Below are 5,925 nucleotides of genomic sequence, written 5' to 3'. Positions count from 1 at the left end.
AAATTATTGTCTTTCAATGGCCTGCACAGAAAACATTGAAGGCCTAATTTAAAACTCTTTGATTGCAATTTGAAGTTTCCCGTGAATATCACGATGGGGTTTTAAATTAGTTCTCTGACAAATGGGACATACACAGGTTTTTACAGGAAGAAGATTGGGGTTTTACTTCAAATTAAAGAAGTTTCTGTTTTAAATTCTTGGCAATACAAGATACCTGTTAGATACTCATATGTGTGCACTAATCAGCTCCTTTGATTGACCTCTGTGACTACTGTTCATACAGATGTGCCTGATACAACAGAGCAATTATTTTTTTCTCAAAATTTCATTAACTTATAACTCCAATGAGTATGTGCTTAAATAAAAGAAAGATTAAATTTTTTTGTAAATGTGGAGAGTACCTTTGGATGTCAGAATTAATTGTGTGTTGAAAATGGAGCTATCTATTTGAAATTGCAAGAATAATAGATATGAGGCATTTTTAATAAACTAAAACCCCTTGGGCTTTGAACTCTCTACTTCTGCAGTAAAAGGCAGAGAATTTAGCCACGAAGTTACACAGTTGAAAACCTATTCACAAAGAACACTTTACATTAAATACAGGTAGATTTTTCTGATTCCCTGGGTACAGTAAAACATACTGTACAAGCATGTGTTTTTACAGATGTTTGAAATATAGGTTAGAGTTCAAGGAGTTTCAGAGTAGTCATTTTGGAGTCTCCTTACTGAGACTTCTCTAATGGGGGTGTGATGGTTACTCAGCATCCCTCACCCCTGGTCTTGGCTCCTCAGTAGTTTGTAACTGGCTCAATCCATTTCAGTGGTAAAGCAATTCCTGAATATAAAGCACTTGGGATCCAGAAGATGAAACAGTCAGTGATATAGTTTGTTCAATTGTCATCTTGCTACTCAATGCCACTTCTAGTCATTGTAGATGACAATGGCTAAAACACATAAGAACAAAGAATAGTACAAAATTATCTACTAAAAGTCAGCAATGGCTGCATCATTTCAGGAAATTCCATCCTCACTTAATGATATTATAAATAACAAAAATATTCTGCTCAACCTTTCAAAAAATATAAAGAAAAACTATTTTGTAAACAATTTTTTCTCCCTGCTAAAACTATTAACATTAATGTACCTTTTATAACACCTGAAATATGATATCTTGCTTTGCTTAATTTATACTCCCTCACATTTTATTCTGGAGAGCAGAAATGTTACTTGTTTCATTTTCCATTAATTTTAAACTGTTCACATAAGATTCAACCAGCATGGTCCCTTCAAGAAAATACTCTGCTTAGGGAACAGTTCTACCGTAGTTACCCACAACAGGAAAGCACAACAGGAAAGGGAATGAGGAGGAACCTGTGCGGTGACAAAATTAATGGCTTTCTGGTTAAGCAACAGAATCTGGACTTGAAGAACACTACCCTGATGAAAACAATCAAGTTAACAGCAGCCAGATTTCTGGAAAAGTTCAAATCCTCAGCCAAAGGAAACAACCAGATTTTCAAGAGACCTTAAGAGTTCTGTTTGACCTCAGGTGAGCAAAACACTTAAATACTTTTAAATAATTTGATCAATTATTCTACTTGACTACTTCATGCTGGACATATACTAAATGCATTGAATCACTATATACATAGATGCTAGTTCAGGAAGGACTTGACTGATCCGGTCAAATCCAGTCAGGGTACCAGTGGGACTTCAGTAAAGACTATACTCAGACATGTGTCCATTTGATGGCCATGTCTATGCCACCAACTGATTTGGTGCAACAGGAGTGAAGTAGTAGGTTGATGTAGCCCTTGCTGAGCTTCCTACCTGTCCACTGTTTAAAGTCTGGACTTTCAATTCAAACTAATTTTAATCTGTTCCCCAGGACTGAAAATGACCACTTAAGAAATTGTTTGAAACTGGCCAATGGACCAGGTCCTCTTTTGGATTCTGCTGGCCCTGTGGGAACAGGCTGCATTTGGTGAACTCTCAAAATGCAGCTTCTGGATGTAGTCCATTCAAACCAGGCAGTTTACTTCACAACCGTTCTACTACTTCCAAGAATACTAATAAAGGAAGCTGTGATGGATTATCTAAAAATAAGGAGAGAGAAGTGCCTTTTGAAAGAGCATCTTAAATCTTCCTAAACAAGGCAATTGCTCTGGCATGCACTTAAGTGTCCTTCCTTAGTGAGAAAGAATCTTCTAATCAGGTAGCTTCATGCCTCAATTCCCAACCTGTTGTACTTCCATTCTTTATCTCTCTTTGATAGAAATCTGGGCTGAAATTTCCCAAGAGGCTTAAATAAAAAGATGACAGAAGCTACTCAATGGCTGCAGGATACGGAAGACAGCCCTCTTCAGAAATTCCAGTGGAGACTGAAAGCATCTTAGCAGAGGTATTCTTTCTCATCATGTGTTTGTACAGTGCCTGCCACAGAGAAGACAGCCCCTCAGGCCCCCTCTATCTCACCTTGTATTAGAAGTTTTGTTAAGTTCAGTCGAAGAAAATTGCTGCAGAACTAGGACAAATTAATCAAAACAATCTTTGCAGATTGGAAAAAAAAATATAATTACAATCCATGACTTGAAATTAAGAACTGCTTTTCTATCCTAAATTTCTGTGTATGTTTGTTTTGTCAAAAAGTTGACATTTTTAGCTGCAGAGCAATGAATTCCAAGGAGTTTTAGTTCTATGGCTTACTATAGATTAAAACATAACAAGAATAATTTGCTAGGAACAGAGTCAATCTGCAGATTATTTATATTTTTTAGTCTTTCTTAGACAGAAAGGCTGTCAGTCATTAAAGAGTAACTTAATATTCTGCTCTCACTTTTGTTGCAAAGCTGAAATTCTCCATGCTATTTTACCAGGAAATAATAATAAAACATCTTTAGGCACATATCTAAAAATCATGCCATTATTGTTAATAAGTCTCTCTCTGTCTTTCTTGATATGCATGTTATCACAAAAAGAGGGAAATAATTTCAAGTTTTCCTGTAGAAATATGATTATAAGGGTGTTTATCTGTCATAAAGCACTTGCATACACCACTCTTAGTAAGTGTATGAATTCATGAATGTATATATATATATGTACATGTGCTTGCATGCATTCATGTTTATGTCCATTATTTGTTCATGCACACATCTGTAAAAACAAGTATCAGAGATGTATGCATATTATTACAGTCACTAGATGGTTACAATCATGAAAAAATAGTAATTAAGGATGTATTGAAAGAGATTTCACATCTCATAATGGTAGAAGAGCTATATCTAAATACTAAATATGAAAAAAGTCTTGCAATATCAGGCAGAGTTATCAAAAAAAACCCATGTGGTTTGAAAAGTAGCTTATAGTTCTTACTAGTTAGTTACTTCAAGATTCACTAATGAAAGAGAGTCAAATATGCATACTATATTCTTATTTAGACATATAGAACTCTTTCATGTTAAGACAAAACTAATCTTAATTTCCTTAAACACACTGTATTATCTAGGTCTCAGATAAGGCTGATAAGAAATTCACAGATTCTGAACCTATTCTCATGTGCTTAAACCCAGGGTAATATCTTCAGCTTTAATGCAGTTATTGCTAAAAAACCTCAGAGCAGCCTCCCCCATCTCTATCAAAAAACCTGCTATCTTTGGAATTAATCTCTTGGTCTCCATAGAACTAATCCAGCCTAGTTTCAGGAAGCCTTTGTATATATATTTATATGATCATACCTGCCATGTTCTCACACCAGTGAATTGCTAGTGGAATTAATTCCCTGGCAGACTTTACAGTGGAGTATAATCTTAAATTGTTTATTAGGCTACAGTATGATTTTCATCTACTGGAGGCTCAAATACAGTGATACCATCAGTTACAGGAATGCAACACTGCTATGTTAGAAAAACTGCATATTGATCTTAGCCATAGTCAGCATTCTGCTTCCAAATCTTGCTAGCTCCCAAATAAGCACTTAAGTGAAAATAGTGGCTTTAAGGTATTATGGAAAATGAAATTGCAATAAAAAAAGAAAATCTCTCAGATGAATTAGGATAATATTTTCATGACATTCATCAGCAACCCTTGAGCAAGGGTATAAACACAGTCATATTGGGTTACTTGCCCAGAATCTAGCTGTTAACAAACACATTTGAGAGATAACAACTTTAAATCCACCATTGTACATATGAGGTATGACTGTCTCTACAGTAATAACCTTTTGGAAGGAAAGTTATTAGAGGAATTATACTGAATTTGGGTACTCAATTTTAGTGGTTCTTGTCATGCACAGTATTTGCCTTTACATCCATTGAATATACAGAAAAAGTTCAAGAGAGAAAAAAATTGCAGCTAAAAAAATATTGATAAACTGGAAAAACAGATCAACTGCTGAATTTTATATTAGCTCAGTGTTTTTTTGGGTTGCATCAAGGGTTAAATCCAAATGAAACCTAAAAGGTCACACACATAAAAATAATCTCTTTTATTTGGAAAGGGAATACCATGGTTTTTATAAGGCTTACTTCTCATTCTCTGCTGTAATTTATTATCTCTGGTGGAGGATAGGGAATCCAGTAGCTTTGGTAACCATCTGTGCCATTTAGACAGTCCTGGGGCATATGTAGGAGAGAACCAAATTCAGACAGAATTATTTGAATCTTGTGGGCCTGTAGACAAGCTTTGTTTATGCTTTGCAGGCTTGTTGTGGTGCTTCACATAATGTCACATTTTGAAATAATTTTCATGTGTTTTTTAACAGAAACATTTTATCATTGACACTGTCATAAAGGAGGGCTCAATCCTACAATGCTTCATTTGTAGTTGTTTAGAAAAAATAAATAATAATAAAAATATAATATTGAGCTTTGACAAAGACTTTTCTGTCTCATATTAAAGTCACTTTCAAAAGAGGTATGTGACATTATCCCCATTTAGTCCAGGTAAAGTCCCACTGAAATCAGAGTTCTGAGCATCTGTGAGGTGAGTAACTGTATCAAAAATAGAATAAAATTTTAATTAAATTGAAGGATGCCTCATGGGGAGACAGCATCACACAACTGTAATGCACAGGTATTAAAAAGGTACCTGTACTTTGACATTTAGTAGAATAACTTCTATTTTAAAAAATATAAAAACAATTACATAAATAATAGAACCAGGAACAAAAGATACAAAGTTCAGGTGTGTCAGAAAGAAAGCTGACCCCGTAGATGCAGTCTGAGAAGAGACAGAAATCAACTGAGCCAAAGAGTTACAAAGAGCTTGTTAAGATAGCAGGAAGCAGGAAGGAGCAGTTTCCAGCAGCTGCAGTGGTGATTTCTGAGTGCTGGATGGCTGCAGGGCAAGGAGGAGAAAGACAGCAGTCCCATCAAAGAGGTCATAAGTCTGACAAGGTGACTGTGAATCCTGGCGGTCCAACCTCTAGTGCCTGCTGTTGGCATCCACCAGGATGTACACATGCAAAGAGGTTCCAGTAGCTGGGCTTATACGTATTACACTGTACACCCTCAGCCCTTTGAATATCACAGGACTACATCAGAAACTACTGCAGGCTGTGTTCAGACCACAGTCTGGGCCACTGAGGTCCAAAACATTTCTTTTTCACCGAGATACTACCTAAGTGAAGTGCAGTCGCTAATGTTTGCTGGGAAAGATGTAAAACAGGAGCCTGGAGCACATTATCAGGCAGGATTGAGTTGCTTGGCAGCGCTACCTGGTAATGAACTTGGAAAAATAATTAATGCAGTATTTAATTTTACTTGAAATGAATGTAATGCAGGTGAGTACTTAACACTCACTAGGTGGTAAAGCTTTTAGGAACAGACTTTACATAGGTGTCTATACTACTGACCTTTGAGCAAGCCATTTCTCTCTGTTGTTTCTTATCAGTCCCTGGCAGAATCAGGTGGAATACACCTCTTGGTC

The sequence above is a fragment of the Chaetura pelagica genome, unplaced genomic scaffold (genome assembly GCF_000747805.2).
Source record: "Chaetura pelagica isolate M959 unplaced genomic scaffold, ChaPel_1.0 scaffold92, whole genome shotgun sequence".
NCBI lineage: Eukaryota > Metazoa > Chordata > Aves > Apodiformes > Apodidae > Chaetura > Chaetura pelagica.
This window is presented reverse-complemented; position numbering follows the sequence as displayed.